General features: G+C 42.6%; 1 protein-coding gene across 3 annotated transcripts in view; it reads left to right on the forward strand.

The window, feature by feature from the left end:
- SETBP1 (SET binding protein 1) overlaps window positions 1-20445 on the forward strand; it is a 269322-nt gene that overhangs the window by 120108 nt on the left and 128769 nt on the right. The gene's annotated exons all lie outside the window — the stretch shown is intronic.

Below are 20445 nucleotides of genomic sequence, written 5' to 3' on the forward strand. Positions count from 1 at the left end.
GGAATTCTCTATTCATGTTATGTTGCAGGGAAATAATCTTTAAGTGTGGTTTCAGAAGATAACCTTTATTTCCAAACACTTTTTACATGCATGACTCTATCCCATGCTTCATGTGTCCTGCTTCATTCCTTTATTCCCACCATCTTGAAGTCCTGAAATCAGTGAAACTTAAGTGTAGAAACAAGTGTCAGTTTCTACTGGGGTGAACTTTAATAAGTACTCAAGGTTTTGTTTGGTTGGTTGGTGGTGGTTTTTTTTTCCCCAAGTCAGGGCCTTATTTAGTTTCTCAGTGAAAGACGATTCCACTTGCAATGATTTTGTTTATGATAATTCACTTGCATATTCCTTTCTAGGAGTTGTCATTGACTTCCAGAAGAGAGGTTAGTGCTGGTTCCCTTGCAGTGATAATTATAATCAGACCTGTCAGCCTTCATGCAGTCTACACTTATCACTTGCATTTAGGAGGATTTTTCCTGAAGCCTATTACCAGTGCTGCTTCTTACAGAAAAATAGCCATGATTTTTTCTGCTAATCTTTGATGGGTCTCAGCTTTGAAAGCCCAGTGAGGAGCAAAATGACTGCCAGTTGCTGTTAAAGGAACTGTCTGTTGCTCCTGGTGTAGAGCTCTGAATCTGGAAAGCCAGGGAGTGAGTGAATAGTCTGGGAAGTGCTGAGGGGTTTAATTTGGTTGTGACAACCCTTCAGGTCTGCAGGAAACACAAACCAGTGTTTTTTCCAATGATAATGCTCACAGAAACTAGCTCTGCAATGCTGCTAAACGAGGGCTTCAGGTGGCAGGGAGCTGTTGACAGTGGCAGCTTCTTTCTCTGCTGTTTTAGACGGCGATCTGGTTTTGCCCATGTTGAACTTCTTGGATGCAAGATGGCCAGAGAGGCGGCTGTAGTCATTGCTAGGGGTGATGGCTGGTATCCATGGATCTACTGGTACCTGCACACTGCAGTACAGCAGTGACCAATTGGCCAGTGCAGTGGTGTTGGGTATGATTTTGTTCATCCCAGGATGTTTGAAAATTGTCCCCTGTAGTGTTATTCACTGGGAAACACATCACCCCATTTACTATGTGTCCCCACATTTTCACTCCATTATTCCTATTAATATGATAATAGTGCCTATTTCTTTGGGTTTTGCTCTTTGCTAACTTGAAAAAGAAAAAAAGAAATTAATTTTCACGATTTCATTAGTCTAAATGAGTGACATGACATATCTTTTAGTTCTCCTACATTATCACCGTGCTCTTTGTAATGTCCGCAAAGATTTGCCTCCCTTGATTTTGGCAGAATTTGAGGGTGCCAGCACTTCATGGGTTTTGTAGCAAAGGAAATGGTGGGAGAGTGAGAACTTGTGTCCTCTGCAGTTACATATTTACAGTGTTCAGGGATATGATTTGCCTTTGTTTTATTTAAATTCACTGGGAACTAGAGATTTATTTATCAGTTGTCACTCCCTGAAGGAAGATAAATGCCATACAGCAAAGACTTCATCTGTTATACAAACAGATCTGAAGGCTTTGCTATTGCATTCCTTTGCCTGCTGCGTGAAGTAAAAAGGCCTTTGGCTGAACAGAGACAGAGTGATACTTAGCAGTAGCATCTTATGACCTTTTGATCAGCTGAGATCTCAAGCCATATTAGTGGACAGATTATGATGTGATGGAAAGAGGGCCAGGAATAGCCTTTTTATCATGAGATCCTTCCCGTGAAAATCCTTCTTTGGTATATTCTGGTGGTTAATCACTAGGGCCAGGAAAACAAGGGAGTGGAATATCGGTACAGGTAATCCAAATATGCTTGGGTTTGCCAACTACAGTTGGATATTACAGTTTACAGTTTCTCCCTAATATTCTCCTACCCTCCTGTTCCTATCAAGGCTGCGGGTGACCTTGCAATATTTTCTATCACTAAAACCTCCATTTTGGCAGAAAGATCTACACAAAATGGAACCTGAGTCCTGGGACTACAGTCCCCAAATCGAAGGTACGCACGTAGTGAATATGGATATCTGACTGCTAAGGGGAACATTCACACTGAAATGTGTCTGCCATTTTTGAGATAATAACAGTAGTGCTTATGGCTATTTCAACACTGAAAAAAAAAAACCAAACAGAACCCATGTTCTAAAAAATGCAGAGTGCTGATAGTGTTTATCTTTTTACAGAGCCAAACAGAAACAAGAACAGCTTTTACATGGATCGTACCTACCTGTCTGTACAGAATTACTCCTTAAACTTTGCTGTAGTTTTAAATTAACCTCCTTTATGTGTTAATGGCCAGTTGGATCTTCATCCTCCTTGATAACTGGGCATAAAGGAACACCCAATTGCTGACTGCACATTGGCAATAGTTGTGTGAAAGTTTGACCTATCTGCTGTGTCCACTTTTGAAAAGAAGGAAGGATGGACACGTGTTTGTGAAGTCTGATGTAAATGCATTTTGGTCTATCTGAGCATAAGCACATACCCAGGCAGCCCATGCTGATTATGAATTATGAATCGTATTATGAATGATTATGATTATGAATCATATATAGCCCTATATATGATTAACATGAGGATAACTGAGTTGTAAACATTTTGCTTCCTCTAGAAGACAAACTGTTCATTTTCCTGTTGGGAAGAAGGAAAAGGGCTGGTGGTGTGTTAGTCCCAAACTGTTACCAGTGTAGTGGGGAAGCTGGTATGCCAGGTCTGGAGAACCATAGCTGCCACAGCCCTATGTAAACTCTTTGAAAATGAGAAGGTTATGGAGGTGGAGGAAATGCACAGCGGGACACTGTCTCCTCTTATCTCCCGCACCCTCTTTAATCAGGTGCCTGCTGGGCTTCCTACTCCTCCTACCTTTTACTCTAGATCATAAGGTATTAGATTCTGCTGACATGAAGTCATCCACCATCCTCCTGGCATTACAGCTTACTGAGACAGGGAGTGGCCATGAAAGTTTGAGGTTGTGAGCCCACACTGTAGTTTTAGCTGTCAGGGACACAGAGGTGTCCAAATAGGAGTTGGATGGAGGCACCAGCTGCCTGACACTGGTCTCCTGACAAAAGCAGGCACTGCAAAGGGTGGATGTCAGCCTTGGTGCTGTCTGTCCACCAAGAAACTGCCGTTGCTGAAATACAGCCGGCTCACTAACATAAGGTGCTCCCTCTCAAGCTCCATCTGCAAACCACAAGTTGATTGCTACACAAGTAGTGCTGGTTTGTGTGGTGAAGATGATGTAGGCACAAAATGTGTCCTCTGCCTGCCTCGGCTGCCTTGAAGTTCTTGGGTCCCTGTGGGGTACAGAAGGGTGCCCGTACTTGGGTAACACCATAACAAGGTCTGCCCTTGTCGTGTGGGTTTGTGTGCTTTCTCATAACTTAGAAGGACCCTTGAAAACAGATTCTGTTTACATTGGGCAGCTCTGCACAGAAGTTCCTGTAGGACATACTATGGTCCTCCAATGTAGTATGGTCAGAACATATGGCAAGTACTTGAGGTGGGATGCTTTTTGAGAGATATCCAATTTAAAACTGCAGACATTGAATACGTATGATCAAGCTGACTGCAGTGATGTGGGATGGGAAAGAGAGGATAGTGGTTTGTTTATGAAGTTAAGTTGCCCATGTACAACAGCTTTGTCATTTTAAACACATAACAGCTGGTTCTTTGCAATTATTCTTTTATTGCAGACAGCAATAATCTCCAGTTTCTTACTAACTAAGAGTGATTTAATGAACCAGCAAAAGATTATTGTTATAACCAGATTTAGAGCCATAAACTTCCCTTATCCTGGCTGGAAAGATATGATCTTGGGCAGTAAAAGAGGAAGAAGGACATACGTCATACCAGTGTCTTAGGCTGTATCTGTCTTAAGCAAGTTAAGCAGTGTCTGGGAACGTTCACAGGAGTGTGACTGGGTATACACAAATTACTAGACCAGTACCTGGCACGTTTTGGTCCACGACAACTAGCAAGCTCCTAAATCAATCATAAGCATGGCCCAGGGTTCATCCCAGTGAGGTGTTTGCATTCAGCTGTTAGGGAAGTTAAGACATGGTTTCAAGCAGAGATACAAACTTCTGTGCCAGTTGGCCTCAATGCCTGGGAAGATTTCTGGGCTGATTCAATTTACCAGTGGCTGAAGAAGCCCAGGCCCAATTGAGAAGCTAGACTACATCATCCTAAACTCCATTTGTCAGCAGTGGAAGAGGGGAGCCACCATTAGAGGCCGATTCAGCCTCCCTTGGTTCTGACCTTCCAAATAGTAGACAGTTGCTAAGGCAGTTAAGCCCACAGGCCTTGACACGCTGATAGCAGAGAAAAGGCTATTATATGATCTCAGAAAAAGTCTATGTATAGTACAGGTGGATTTCCTGCATATTTCCTAGTCACTTCCCCTGCCTCTCCAAATTCGAACAAGAACAGAAAGTCATTGAGGTGTGCTTTCTGCAACAGCGAGTGCCATCCGTTATTTTTCTTCACAGAAAATATTTCTTTCTCCCTCACCATAGGGACGTCCTTTTTTTAATAGGTTCCAGCCATAAGATTTTTTTTTTATATAATTTCCATTTGATGGTTTGGTGTTTGATAGTTAAATGTGTCCATAGGAGACAACAATAGACTTACATATAATAAAACAACTCATGGAAGGTTATAGCATTATGTCTTTCAAGCATAAGTAAACCCTTTGTTAGATATAAAAAGCTTCATTTTGGGTTCACCCTATCCAAATATACATATCTACTTATTTTTTGCACTGAATCAAAAGCCTAAGTGAAAAAAATAACTTTGGCTCAACTACTGCAGCCAAAGTGTAATGTTTCATTTCTTTTCTTTCCTTGAAATCTGTTCGTTCACAAAGCGATCTGATATAATATATGTTTAAACATACCAAACAAAACATTTTCCCTTCAACAATACATGAAGTCACAGTGGAGCTGAAATTATTGATTGAATTTGGCACATGTTTGAAACATGACCTGAGAGTGCAGGTTTCAGTGAAGAAGGTATTTTCCCCAGGTATTTCAGTCAGTCAGATAAATAAATTATATTTTTGATACATTAAAGACGTTCGATTTTAGACAAAAGAAGAGATATCCCAGTGGTGTCACTGAAACTCAATGCCCCACGTTACTTGTTAACAAGTGCACATTTATTGTTTCAGTGCCCTGATTTGCTATCAAGTATCGATGTACTGTTACATATCAAATAATCAATAGTTCTGTCAGTTGAGTATCCTCTGGAAATAAAATACTACTGTTAATATTGATCCACACAGCAGAAATCAAGGCAGCAAACTTTGCAGGCATTACTTGCTAGCACCTTGGCTTTTACTTGCAGAGCAACCAGTCTGAAAATAACTACAGAGTGCTATGCCCAAGGGACCAGTGTTTCTGCATATCCTCCTTCCGTGTATAATAATGAGCATGAATATAAACCCAAGGGTATCAAGGCACATTTGACCTGCAGACATGGTGCATGTATTTTCATTTCAGCCTTCTGTGGTTTCTGGGTGCAGCAAACCAGCTGCATAGAGCGCCGATAAAGTCTATCTGCATCCGCTCTGGTATCCACCTCTAACAGTGCAGCACAGCAGCCTGGCTGGCCAGACTCATCAACATCCCAGTGTGCTTTTCTTTATGGGAAGATTGAGTTGGGCTGCAGGTGGATGGAGGACTTGAGACCTCCGTCAGCCTTCTCCAAGCATAGTGAACACCACCATCAGTGAAGGCTTGTGTGGTTTGCTTGCAGAGGTGACTTCAGGCTCAAGTTATCAGTGGTGAAAAAAAGTCCTGCAACACTGGTGTGCTGGCAGTGTCAAGAGTATCTGTTCTTTGCTCTCCTGCCCCCTCCAGGCTGCCAGGTTGCCTTGGGAGGAAGAAAATGTCATGCTCCCCATTTGTACATGTGCATTCACACACACACCCCTGTAAGTTTGGTGGCCTTTGCCATTTCTGTAACAGCTTTGCAATGAAGCTGTGAATGAAAGTTTGGCAGATTGGTTTTATGATTGTCAGCCTTCACAGAAGCAGCCCAGAATTTCATTAACTAAGGTATAATTTCCTATAAGCTCTTTTCAGACTTTACTACATCCGGATAAATTAAATCATTATTTATCTATGTGCCGCCAAAATTTGTTGACACAGTATTCTTCATATAGGAATACTATAGTCCTGTTCTCTTCTATTTGAGCAGCAGCTGCACTATAGGATGCTCCTGTTTCTTTAATAAGTGGCTCTACTTCAAGAACAAGAGTGCTCGAGTAACCTGGATGTGAGCAGAGCATAACCTAGGTGAGAATAAGAGAGGACATGTGGGAATCTGGGAGAAGGGAATGACTCCACCATGACACCACGGCCAGGAAAAGGTGCAGGACAATGATGGAAGTGTAAAGCCAGGAGCCTCCAATGGCTGGAAGGAGTTCATGAGAGCCACAGAGTGTCTGCCAGCTAAGGACATGATGTTATGAACTTAGTTATATCTTTCTGGTGACCTTTACCCACACCATCAGAGGTCCCCTTGCTCCCAAGGAGCAAATTTATCAGCCTTATCCTTCTGACAGCCTCAGCTTATCTCCTGCGTGGCAAGCCATTTAGCAACTGGGAGATGAATAGCAAGACAATGTCTTGGGAAGTCTATGTGAGGAATGAAATGCATATTATCTCTTACTGGGAGGAATGAAGGTCAGGTTTGACACGCTCAGAGCAGTCCAAGTTGCAGGGGAAACACCATGCAAGGCTCCTAATTTACTGCAGTTTCCTAACACCCAACTTCATATCAAAGATCATATTTCCACAGTCTTTCAGAGTGAAGAAACAAAAATTCAGACACTCATCCAGGAACGAGTATGACTTAAGGTTGCTCAGGATTGCTACTGTGCAAGAACATGGAGTCAGAGCTGAAGTTGTAGTCAGTCGTGGCTGTGTACTATCAACAAAAGGAGGTGGTGCCATGATTGCATGCTCTTCTAAACATTTCTTCCCCCAGGATTATCACCTCTTCTCTGTACAGCCTCAGCGGCTTACTTCAACTGCTTCAACTGAAACCACAAATGATGTCATTACTTTTTTTTTCACTGGCTGGTGAGTGAATAGCCATTTCTGCCCTTATCTCCTCTTCTAGATAAAATTCCTCAAAATACCATCATTGAAGTTCAGAAGTCATTGGTGACTTTAAAATCCCCTCCAATTGCCTTGGATCAAAACCAAATGAAATAAAAATCAATAGAAAAGTCAAGAGGCCAAGACACCAAAATGATGTGTCCAACGCAAGCAGCTTGCTGGTTTCGGAGTGCTTCTGGCAGCCATCTGTTTGTTTGAATTTGAGGATGTGATGCTTTTAAAAGGCAGAGAAAAGAAAACAAACACACACTCAACGACAGTCTTCAGATATTCTATTTGATAACAGGATTCTCTTTTTTGTGCCTATTTTCTTACAGCCTCAATAATGTCTTGTTTTGCAATCATGCTGTCAGCAGGTGTTCATGGTGCTGAAGTAACACAACGTTTAATTCTCTAATTTTACTAAAAAGATCTTTTTGGACAATCAAAACATTTTCTTCTCACCCCCCTTCATGAGTGAACATCAGTGTTACTAACACCACAGCCTCTCATTTATCTATATGGTTAATGATTGACCTTTTTTAGCTAAAAAGATACATACTTTTTGGTGCTACTCCTATTTCTATTACTCCAACTCTGTGGTCTCAGCCTTGTCCTGTGTAACAAGGAAACTGATCCTTTTATGCATGGTGTTAACTGAGACACCAGTGACCAAATAGCATTTAAGAGCTAAATTCCCCTTTTATTCTCAAAGGTGGTTAGGATCAAAGTACCAAGAGACTGAACCTGAAGAGAGAAACTTGAACTCCTGGTGTATGCTTCCTGTGAACAAATAGAGATATTACACATTCCCTCACTGCCGGTGTGACCCCTTTAATCAGCAACATGTCCACAGTGAAGAAGATGATATTGTAGTAGTCCATAAAAATCCTTATCATGGTTGGAGCATCATACAGTGAATATATTATTGTTCTTGGCCGAAAGACTGTATTGCATTTAAAAGTTAAGGTGGGAGTCAAAGGGTTGGCAGAAGCAGGCAGCAGCAGTGATAAAAGACTTTGTGGTTCCTGTTGACACACCCAACTGTGTCCAGCTGTTATTGGGGCTGGGTGCATCACACTAAGAGAGGTTTGCAGGAGGACTGCGGACAGGGCTGGTGGATGTGTAAGAAGAGCCTTCTTTTTGCAGGAGAGATGGCCTTGCAGAAGGGATGAAGGTGTATTAGCAGGAGTTGTTTACTCTCTTACTTGGCACTTGCTTAGGGGAAACATTCTGTCTGGATTTAAAAATAAAAAAGTTATATATGAATAAGGCATTCATAAACTAGTGAAAGCTACATTTTCGTCAATTATAATGAACTTGTTCTAAGGCACATGAAAAACAATGAGGTGGTTGGTGACAGCCAACATGGCTTCACTAAGGGGAAATCCTGCCTGACCAATTTGGTGGCCTTCTATGATGGGGCTATGGAACTGATGGACAGGGGCAGAGCAGTTGATGTCATCTACCTGGACTTGTGCAAAACGTTTGACACTGTCCCACATGACATCCTTGTCTCTAAATTAGAGAGATATCAATCTGATAGATGGACCACTCAGTGGATAAGGAACTGGCTCGATGGCCACACACAAAGAGTTGTGGTAAACGGCTCTATGTCCAGTTGGAAAACAGTAACGAGTGGTGTCCCTCAGGAATCAGTGTTGGGACCAGTCCTGTTCAACATCTTTGTTGGCGACATGGACAGTGGGATTGAGTGCACCCTCAGCAAGTTTGCTGACGACACCAAGCTGTGTGGTTCGGTTGATATGCTGGAGGGAAGGGATGCCATCCAGAGGGACCTTGACATGCTTGTGAGGTAGGCCGATGCCAACCTTATGAAGTTTAACCGAGCCAAGTGCAAGGTCCTACACCTGGGTCAGGGCAATCCCAGGCACAGCTACAGGTTGGGCAGAGAAGAGATTCAGAGCAGCTTTGCGGAGAAGGACTTGGGGGTGTTGGTTGATAAGAAGCTTACCATGAGCCAACAGTGTGCACTTGCAACCCAGAAAGCCAACCGTATCCCGGGCTGCATCAAAAGGAGCATGACCAGCAGGTCAAAGGAGGAGATCCTGCCCCTCTACTCTGCTCTTGTGAGACCTCACTTGGAGTATTGTGTACAGTTCTGGTGTCCTCAACATAAAAAGGACATGGAGCTGTTGGAGCAAGTCCAGAGGAGGGCCACGAGGATGATAAGGGGTCTGGAGCAGTTCCCGTATAAAGACAGGCTGAGAAAGTTGGGGCTGTTCAGTCTGGAGAAGAGAAGGCTGCGTGGAAACCTCATAGCAGCCTTCCAGTATCTGAAGGGGGCCTCTAAGGATGCTGGGGAGGGACTCTTCATTAGGGACTGTAGCGATAGGACAAGGGGTAATGGGTTCAAACTTAAACAGGGGAAGTTTAGATTAGCTATAAGGAAGAAGTTCTTTACAGTGAGGGTGGTGAGGCACTGGCATGGGTTGCCCAAGGAAGTTGTGAATGCTCCATCCCTGTTGGTGTTCAAGGCCAGATTGGACAAAGCCTTGGGTGACATGGTTTAGTGCGAGGTGTCTGTGCCCATGGCAGATGGGTTGGAACTAGATGATCTTAAGGTCCTTTCCAACCCTAACTATTCTATGATTCTCTGACTTCACTAAATTCTGGACATTTATCACATCACAATGTTTATCTGCAAGGCAATATTTCCCCATGCTGAATAAAAGAGAATGGTGGGAGTACCACAGCAAATTTAAGCCACTTCTAGCACTCAGTGTAAGGACTTTAACAGCACCCATGTTACCTTGGCTTCTTTTTATAGCGTCATCTTGCTTTATGTGATGATACTTGGGGTTTATGTCATGCTTTTCACACATAAATCTAAGCATCTCACAAAGCAAGGCAAGACACATTTCAGAGAACAGAAAAAGCACTAAGCGAGGTGATTTGGTTGTAGCCACAGAGCAGCACTGCTGGGAGAAGACCTCGATCTTAAATCCCATCTCAAGAGTCCACTGCATCTCCAACAGGAAGCTTTACCCCTTTGTAGACAGGCTCCTACACGGTGTGAATCAAACAAAGTTGCACCACACTGGAATAAAGAGAGTGGGCATCTCCCCATTGGCTTCTTGAGGTGCTGGATTAATTTTCTCTGAGAGAGCCAAGCACTCAGAAGTGGTAACTGGAAGGGAAAATATTCAGCTTGGTAGATAAAACAAATATCATGAGTCTGCCTGTGTTTTCCTTCTATTTTTATCACTAGCCATAGACTGCTGACTCTTTCAGGTGGGATTTTCTGTAAGTCCTGTTTGGCATGGAGAAAGGAAAAGCTGACCTTCCTTGTGTTGGATTTGCCTGTTTGTCCTCTTCTGGTCTCAAATTTGCTTTGAAGGCAGCTTAGGTTCAGTCTTCTGCTAAAGCTTCATAAGACTCACCAGGTCCTTTGCTGGCACCTGGCAGTAGCAACAGCAAGGACTTGGAGGCACAAATATGTGAGGGCAATACTGTAATTCTGTGCAAGATCTGTGTCACTGGGTCACCCATAACTAGCCAGTTGTTTTGGGTGAAAAGACACCTGTTGGTTTAAAGTTATCCCATTCCCCAATCCTGTGCTTCTGTGGGAGTTTGAGAAGCCCTGGAAGGGAAACAGCTCTGGAAAGGAAACAGCCCTGGAAAGGAAAACCTGGCCAAGCAAACGGCTTTTTGCTCCTAGACCTGAATGTCTTCTAAAGGGGCTATAAGATCAGATGTAGGAGTAGAGGTACAAACAGAGGTGAACCTGTGTCTCAGCACTGAGTCAAGCTGCTCTTTCTGATGGAAGCTTAGAAAGCACCATTCCCTAATTTCATACACCTTGAGAAGCTGGCTGCTCCCTGCAGATTAATGATTTTGCGTGGCATTTAATCAACACCGTGGAAAGACTTGGAAGCCTCTCGCTGAAATTTCCATGTCAGTGCAGGCCTGACGATGGGGTAGAGCTGGTTTTCTGGAAGAGGGCTCAAATCAGAGGATGAGAATGCTTTGGCCAAAGAGTCTAACAAGTTAAAGAAGTGGTTCCTGAGCACAGACACTTAGCTATTATTAATTTTTTATCAAATAGTGTGAGAAATATGTCAGATGGTTCTCACACAAACATTTGTGTGTGAGGGAAGGCAATTTTGCCTGCATGGTGGCTAAAGCTCTGAACCCATGCTTTGGAGACATCACCAGATGCAATTTCATCCCTGTGTTTAACATTTAACTTGCACTATTTTAGTTGCTGCAACTATAGGGCTGTTTTATGGAGTTAGAGTTGAAATCATGAAAAACTGGGGGAATACAGAGATTGAAATAATTCAACTTCCCAGATCAGACCTGTTTCCCTTCACAAATTCTCCTGCATTGCTTAGTTTGTGAAAAGCTTCATTCCCGTCTCATGGCCAGTGGACAGAGCCAGGGAAGCACATCCAAAAGTTTCTGTCTGTAGATGCAGGCCTGATACACTCCAGAAGGAAAAAAAGAGCAGTCAGCTGCATGAGAACTGAGCCAATTAAGTGTCTGAATAGTATTTCGAAAGCGAACATGGGCGGCATCAAAAATTTTCCATCAGCTGTAAGAACGTCAATTACTTTGCCAATTGCTGATTCTGCCGTGATTTGTTTAGTGCAGTCATGCTTCGGCCTCTTGCCTGGGCTGATAGGCTTTGTTTATGCTGACTGTTCATCTGCAGAGCTTCTCTCTCTTTTTATCCCTCACTCTTTCTCTTTTCCCTGTGCCCAGCTCAGAGTGCAATAGAGCCCTCTTCCCCATGTGCTCACTTCTAGCTGGGGCAGGACATCACGAAAGGGTAATGAGTTTCTCGGCAGCAAGAGATGTTGTTGTTGTTCCCAACTACTCTGTCATTGCACAGATGATCTTCCCCTTTCCCTTGTGCCACCAAGTTTAAAAAGAATCCTCCTAAGAAGCCAAACAGATTCCCAAGAAGAGGGCCCTTGGGATCTGCAGGGTATGGTGGCTCTGAAACTGATAGCTTTCGCATCAGGGAGAGGAAGAGGGACCTTATGTCTCCACAGATAGCAAAGGCACACAAGGACACAGTGAGTCTCCTGGAAAGTTAGCAGGAGTTTTTCATTACTGTTTACATTCAAGCCCATGGAAATTAATGGGTATCTCCACAGCCACTTTGCACAAGAGCTGTGATTCTTCTTCTATTAATTGGGGAAAAGGACTAATCACGGGCATTCCTTAATCTGGCTGACTGACAACATGAATGTAAACTGCTGTGATATCTTCCAGAGATTTTAAAAGCTGGTTGAATTCCATTCCCTCACCACTCAAGCAAAGGTTGGAGCGGGTTGGATGGCAGCTCCCCTGCCCTCCTACATGAGAATCCAAGGGGTGGCTTCACCTCCAAGGTGTGCAATGTCTTTCCCTCCCTTACATTCTCCTATAGCAGCACTGCCATCTCTAAAGCCTGAGTGATGGTGCATTTTGCACATAACAGCCTTGCTCCAGCTGCATTATGGTTTTGCTCACCTCAGCTCAGCTTTGCCTCCTGACTTGACTTGTCAGCAAGTTCTTGGGTGCAGTTGCTTGGAGGGCTCTGCAAGCAGGGAGCAATAGCAAAGCCCATAATAGCACCATCCTGACCAACACAGGACTCTGAGTATTTTAGCACTGATGAACAGTTCATGCAGGGCTTCTTTGTGTACCTGGTTTACCCTGGCCTTTCTGTCCCAGGCAGCTGGTGAGATAACCTGAGCACATCCTCACCAGGGTGCAGCAGGACTTGTTGCTAGCCATGCCCGGGGAAGGCAAAGGAACCCCCAGAAACATGATCCGCCATGCGAAGTATCAGCTAAAGATGAGGCTATCAGGTCTCTATTCATACCCTGATATCAGTTTCAGCTTTGCAGCTGACAAATATATGTGACACGCTTTGCTGCTCACAGCCCTCCTCGTCACTAGGAATTGTAAAAGATCCTCTGGATGTGTTTTCAGCCTCACAGTTCATATCGGCCACAAATAGACACAAAGCAGACGAGCTGCTGGCTCACGTCAGAGAAATGTGGGAAAGGGAATTTGCGGGGAAACTGTTTAGTAACCCTAAATTGGGAAAATTAAAGCAGACTTTGTCTTTGGCAGATGAACACACTGGGATGCAGTTCCTTTTTCCAGCAGCGTCATTGCAATGGACCTCATTCCCCATTGCCTGGCAGTTTATGCAGTCCTCCAAGCTGCTACAAAACAAGAGTGGGTCTGAAATCTCTCCTTACACAGCCCAGTAGTAATATTTTTCATCCACTTTGTATTCACTGCTTCACAGCTGCCACGGACGCCAGCTGCAAGTCTTGTTTTCTCTGTGGGAAACGGAGGCACAATGAAAAATAATATTGCCAAGTCACAAGCCTACTTAGTTACCAAGTTAAAAATAGATAACAACATCTCCTGCCTCCTGTCTTACCTGCAGGACAGCCTAGCATTAAAAGTTTATACATGAACATTTGTGGAACAGCTAGTAATTCAGCAGTCACTAAGACCATATTCAATTGAATACCATATTCAATTAACCCTCAACTAAACTGAACACTTTAATATTTTGAGGGTACCCAGAGATTTTCCTTTTCAGAAAGCAGGCAAATCAAGTTAAGATTGGTATCAGTGTCACTAACTGTTTTCTTCATTCCTCCCCATTGTCTGAATACTTATGGACTACTATTGAGGGATTATGACATACTAATTGTGTATACTTTACAATAACTCATCTGGAGATTTAAAACGGCAAAGGGATTATAAAGCTAGAGATGGCTCTGTTGGTATGGATGGCTTGGTGTTTATTTAGGGAAGGACCCATTATCTGGCCATCTTGGAATGGTGCCCTCAGAGTCCTGACACTTCATGCCCTGCGTGTAAGGTCAAAGACAGGCAGGTCTCTTTCCTGGTGCTTAATCCAAATTTTTTGTAGGATGTGCTGTGTAATAGCAGTATTTGGCAAAAGAAATAAAAACAAATTTTTTATCAACCTCATGAAGGAAACCTTACAGTTAGGTTAAGTCAAATCCAGTGGGTTCCTGTATGGACACATTTTCTATCGGACAACAGGGGCACCGAACAATGGTATTTAATGCAGGTCTCATATTGACTGCAGACTTCGGTTATGATAAACCCTGGGGGACTTTGAAGACATTTCTTCTTTGGTCCAAACCAGCAGAATATTCTGAATAAATAGAATACTTTTGAATAAAAAGAAAAGTAAAATACCAGCTGATGTGATGGGAAACAGCACAAGGTGGTGAACAGGCCACAGGAAGATGTTCTGTCTGTCTCAGCTAGTGTCTTGTAGACCTTTCCGCATGTGCATATTCCCATTCATAAAATGGGAAGATAAGCAATTCTCTATCTTGCAGAGTTAAGAAGCTAAATTAATTACTGTTTGTGAAGCTAATTGAGATTCCCAGATGAGTACTGTTTGGAACATTCTAATTCTTATTATTATTATTTCCATTGAGATTTGGATTCACGTAATTAGTTTGCTGTATCTGAAAACAGGTATGTTCTCTCAAGCTATTTGGAGGCATTCCTCATGGGGTTGGCTCCTGCAGAGCTTTGTGGCATGAGGCAGCATTGGCAATCAGGGCTGACCCTTCTTGCAGCTCTTCTACCTCACCTCAAGCCTGCATGCATCTCCTTGTATGGCTGTGCTCTTCAGAAAGTCACATTTCTGCAAGTGAACAGAAACAGCTTAAGGAAACCATCCTTATTCCAAATTTATGTACCATAATAAGTTATTATTGTAAATTCTACTTCTGTGTGTGCAGTGGAATAAAGCCCAGACGTGGCTTATGCCCACTTCAGGAAGGCAAAAGGTTTTCCAACAGCATTTAAGTGTCTCTAGGTTTGGACATCAGCCTCAGTTGGGTTTAACGTTAAATAAATTCTCATGCAATGTGTACCAGTCACATATTGTTTTAGTTTACACTCACCAGTGCTATTGAGCTCAGTAAAGAGTTAGATCAATATTTTAGAAAAAGTCAATAAAAGCTACTGTTGTGATTACTGAAGATTCATTTGTCAAACACCTCTCCCACTTAAAAGTAGCACAAAAAAGTAGTAGAACAAAAACATCTGCTAAAATGGTGCTGGTTTTAAAACAAAACAGCCCTCTAAGGTTATGTAGGAGCTATAGGAAGTATATTGTTTTATTTATGAATGTGGAACTATGTCTATTCATTATTTCCTGAGTCTGAGTCAGTATGTTTTTGTTTTCCTTTCCTTTCATAAATAAGCAATAATTGACATTGAGACATTCAGACGACTGAGTTTTAAGGATCTTGAAACACCATCAGCTTTGCCAGAGGTTTCATCTTAGAGAAGCTAAGTCAGTATGAGCTGGAAAGCCTGAGGAAGTAGACAAAAATCATCAAGTCAACGTGTCAAAAAAAGCTTAGACTGGAGTTGTGCTTGTTTACCTTTCTTGTGCACAAAACTTAGGGGAGATGGGCTCAGTGCTAGGAAAATGGTTTTAAGCTAGTTGAGGTACTTTGTGGTGGTTACATCTCCTTTGCAATTGGAGTCTAGAGATGTAGGCATTTCTATTTACTTACCCAGTCAGTGAAACAGTCAGTCTGATGCTGTGTCCAATAGAATCGATTTTAATGTTGGGGCTTTTGTGTTCTCATAATCCTGGAACAGTCCTTCACAATCCATATTTGCCAAGGCAAATATATTTGGTCTAAATGTAACTGTGAGATTCATTTTATATATCCCTGGATGAATAGGAGGCTGTATTCTGTTTTTCAGTACATGTTCATGCACTCTGAGACACCTGAATGTCTTCAAAGATCTGCCACTACATCTCTGAAAGACTGAAATGAGCATTGCCATCAGTATCTCTTTTGGTAGGAAATATGTGATTAGACAGAGGGAGTTAATAAATAATTATTTAATCTTCTCTGTGTCCAGCTTGGACTTGAAAATAATAGAAGAACTGCTGGGGTGCTTTTGCTTGCTAAGTGTTTTGCTGGCTTTCTCCATATTAGCTAATATACCACTGGAAAGAACTGAAATTTTAGACCTGCATTTGCAGGATTCCTCAGTGTTGCTATCAGCAACCTCCCAAACTGATCTATTCAGTTGGTCCTTTGATGTGCAATTAAACCCAGGAAAAAATAGCTTTGTGTAACATATAAATAGAAAAGAGGAGAGATAAAGGCAGTGTTGAAGTTGCTTGCTGACAGCTTGGCATCTGAACTTTAAAGGTTCATGTCACTACCTCTGCTTAAGATTGAGTCCTGAAAAACATATACTCCTTCCCAAATTCCAGTCCCCTGAAACTTAGCACTTCATTTACCTTACGGCTACTTTTGTTCAGTTGGAAAGCATAAAAAAAAAAAAAAAAAAAAAAAAAGGCCCATGAGGCTGGCTTAATATATCTTACTGGCAAAAATGATTTTTTGTTAGAAGAAAATGACGGCTGCTCTCTAGGTGCTGTTATTAAATTATTTTCCTCTCTATCTCTATAGAAATAGCATTCTTGAAGGAAGCCATTAGGTTTACCCGTTCTTACTGATGAATAGCTGGCATGAGAAATATAGACCTCTTGGATTTTGCAGAAGTTCAGGGTACGTGGCGTGCCCCTTGAACATCAGGGATAGGCAGCCAGGCACATTTTGATTAACTGGACGAAATGGTGAGAAAATCCAAGTGGAAGCTACAGTATTTGAATGAACTTCAGCCATTAATGTCTGGTGTATCTGAAGACCTGACTGATCTCTTGCCAATTTTACACTCACGTAACTCCGTGGCTGAAGTGGAGCTACCCTGCTTTACATCAGCAGGAAATTGATTTCACCTTCTGGAGGGACCAAAGATAGCTGGTGCCAAAGGATGAGGATAGCCACTCAAAGTCTGGACTATGAGGGAGCCTATGGACGAGAAAACAGGAATAAAAAAGGGTGCAATTATCACCGCACCATTACCTGCCTTAAGAGGGAAAGCCGTGCAACCACCGTCATCCCTACCATCTCTGTACTGTCTGAATGACGTTTGCATAAATGTTGAAACAGGTCAGTAAAAAGCTGGATAGGGTCTCCTGGGTTGTCATATCCACCTCACAGTGAGTGCATCCCCTGTGTCCTGTAATCTGCTGAACACAGATCTATTAATTTCCATCTTAACTTTTGTTTGGCTTATTGTCCCCTCTGCTTCTCCCAGTCTATACCCTAAATTTACTCATACCCTCTTCCCTTGTGCTCTCAGTGTGCAAGTGAGCCTAAGCAGCTTTCTCACCTCCCTGTTATTAAATCTGTCATACATCCATAGAAAGAAAATGTCTCTCTCTTGTTGGACTCATGCAAGCCAAGAGAGATTTTCCTCTTTCGAGGAGCCCAGTGGCCAGGTGCTTGTGTGACTTCCAGCCGGTTGCTCCTCATCCTGCTGAACTGCTACAGGATGTTCGGAAACTCAAAACATCCTCCCTGATAATCTGAAAACAAAACTGTAGAGAGTATCACATTCTGAAAATCATGTTCTGAAAGGCCAGCTCTCCTTTCTGTGAAGTTGCAATGATTTTGTAAGAACGCTTTGCCATGCGTGATTTTGTGGCTGCCACAGGAAAACATGTGACAAAACCTGCTTGGTTAGTTTTGTGGCTTCTCAGATGTAGGTAAAAGTAGGTGTCATCATCACAACAATAACCTGAGAACCTGGTATATCTCTGGTGATAGAGAATGATAGAGAATGGGGAGAGTTCAGGGCTTGAGGCTGAACTCATTTTTAGATATATATGCAAAGCAGTAATAAATGAGCTACAGTTTATTATAGGGAGAGCATCAGATCTTCCAGTTGATCTATTAGGACTTCAGGCCAGGATATTTCATTATGTCCTGGCCTCCTCCTTTAAACAGATTATCACAGTGACACACTGACTGCTGTGCCCTGCCAGAGCCCTCAGGCTTTGCTCCTTTTCCTTTGCTGGTAACAGCCCTGCTTTCCATAGAGGGAGGAGGCTGGGGCTGACAAGAGGGATTGCTGAGGGCAGGGGTATCTTGTCTCAGATTAAAAGAAAAAAGGGAATAATCTGTGCTTATGAGAAGGGTCAGGATTTTACTACTATTATTGTTATTATTTAGCACACCTGGGATCTTATAAATAGGGAGTCTTTCAATAGTGAAAACCATGGCAAGCATGGAGAAGGGCAATTTACATAGCTGGACTGCTTTCTTCTCATTAAATTCATCCATCTGTGTGCTGCAGAGAACAGAGACACAGTGGGGGTCACTCCCATCCTCTTCATCCCTGTGCTTCCATGTACAGTACTGGCTCTGAATACACCCACGCCAGGGTGACACATCTGTGCCCACTCCCATGTTTGCCCTTCAAACACCCTCCAGAGGCAACAAATCCTTGAGCTGAAGATTCTGGTTCATCCCATCAGGATTACATGTGCTGTGGTGTTACCTTCCAAGGGTGTCCTTGCTGGGTGAGAGCAAAACGTTCCTCTTGCTGCAGAAAAGCCCTTGGTCTGTGCTCCTGGAGGTGAGCCATCTCCACAGGGCTCCCTTTCCAGAGTGTTTGTTGTGTCCCACCACAAGCTCTTCAATTCCTTCTTGCAGTGAATCTCACTTTCTTCTACTTTTTGAGAGGGAATCATTGTCCTTATGAGGCTTTTAAGTGCACTGTAAGCTTTGGGGTCACAGCTGATAGTACAACTATTACAAGGACGAAGGCAGTGAGAGTGCAAGAAAGGCATGGGTATACGGTTTCCCAGCAAGGATTGGTGATTATTATTTAGGTTTTTCTACTGGAAAATTTTGGGGAAAAATTATAACATTGCCCAAATAAAAGGTTCATACACTGGGACTAAATTCACACAATAGTTTTAGCTAAAAAAAATGGAGATAGGAACTCTGGAAAACAACATGAAGTGCTGCTATTTTCCAAAGAAATGTTTTAAATTTTCTTATTGAAATACATACTTTATATTGAGAAAGATGGAGAGGGGAAGAAGGATGAAAGAGAGGAACTATAAATGAGGTGATAAAAGGAAGAGGACTTTTTTTTTCGCCCAGAATATGAGACAATACACTTCCTGAGCTATTTTATGTAGATTTTTTTCTCCAGATATATATTGTTCCTCCAGCTCTTTTCCTAGATTCTGTCACTAGCTCCAGTCCTGAACTGATGCGTGACCCGCAGCAAGTGACAACTTCTGTGTGACTTGGTTCACCCTCCTGCAAACCTGCGGGCTTTAATGGGCTTCATTCATTAAACTTTCCCATCTCCTTTTAAAGCTTGAGGTGAGGGTGGCACTTTGTACATGCAGAACTTGGACAGAAACTGTCAGTCCTGCCCGTTCTAATGAGACTTTTCTCTTAGGGAGGACATCAGTATATACCCAGCTGCTACTGCCACATACACACAGCTTGCCATATATGCTGCAAAATATTCCTAGAGGCGCATTCCTTCAGCTAGTTTTATGTCAGCAGTCTCCTGACAATAGCAATACTGTGTTCCTTAATGCAAGTTTATAGTAAAATAGGTGAAGTATTTTAGAAAATATAAGGCAATTACTCTGAATCAGTGATAGACCTCTAATTTATGCTGCTGCCTGTTATATGGTGTTTCAGCCTGGCAAGCAAAAAAGTCATTGCCCCTGTGGAAGGAGCAACATGAGGTGGACTATTTGGGTATAAAATAGGTACTGGAGTCTATCACTGCAATGGAAAGCAGCAGTCATACACCTCAGCATGACATAATTTTTCATCATCTTCTGCCAGCTGAGCTGTGATTAAGGTGTTAGCAAGTTTGTCAGTTGTCAGATCATAAAACTGATCATCAAAGTTGCACTAAAATGTGCAAACCTTTAAAAACAGGACAGGCTTTCATGCTGATCCAACCCTGAAATAACTGGCCTTTAACTTTCAGTTCTCACTATTGGAGGGAGATGATGTGCAAGCAACAACCTCATGCCCCACATGTCCTTACTGTGGGCACTGTATCCATGCTTTGCCCACATTAACATCAATGTGCCCTGTGAGCTCCTCTTTATCTATCTATATATCTCAGCTTAGCCCTCTGATGGCATCTTAACTCAGCAAGACAGATACACTTAGGGATGTTCAGGTTTCCAAGTCATTTCTTAGTGGTGTTAGTTTAGCACAAAAAGTAATTACAATGGTTTTGTGTAACAGGATTAGATAACTAACCACTAACAAAACAATGGTTACTTGAACTAACAAGCATGAGAAGAAGAAAGTGAGCTGAGGAGCGTGACCTAGAATGGGAGAGAATTGAACAGCGACATCTCTGCAGCAGCATTTCTCTGCTGCTTGTAGTGAAAGAGCACACAGACATTAGGAGAGTAAGCCAAGACCGGCTCTGGTCAGGGGACCTCCAAGG

This window comes from Strigops habroptila, chromosome Z (assembly GCF_004027225.2).
Source record: "Strigops habroptila isolate Jane chromosome Z, bStrHab1.2.pri, whole genome shotgun sequence".
Lineage (NCBI taxonomy): Eukaryota > Metazoa > Chordata > Aves > Psittaciformes > Psittacidae > Strigops > Strigops habroptila.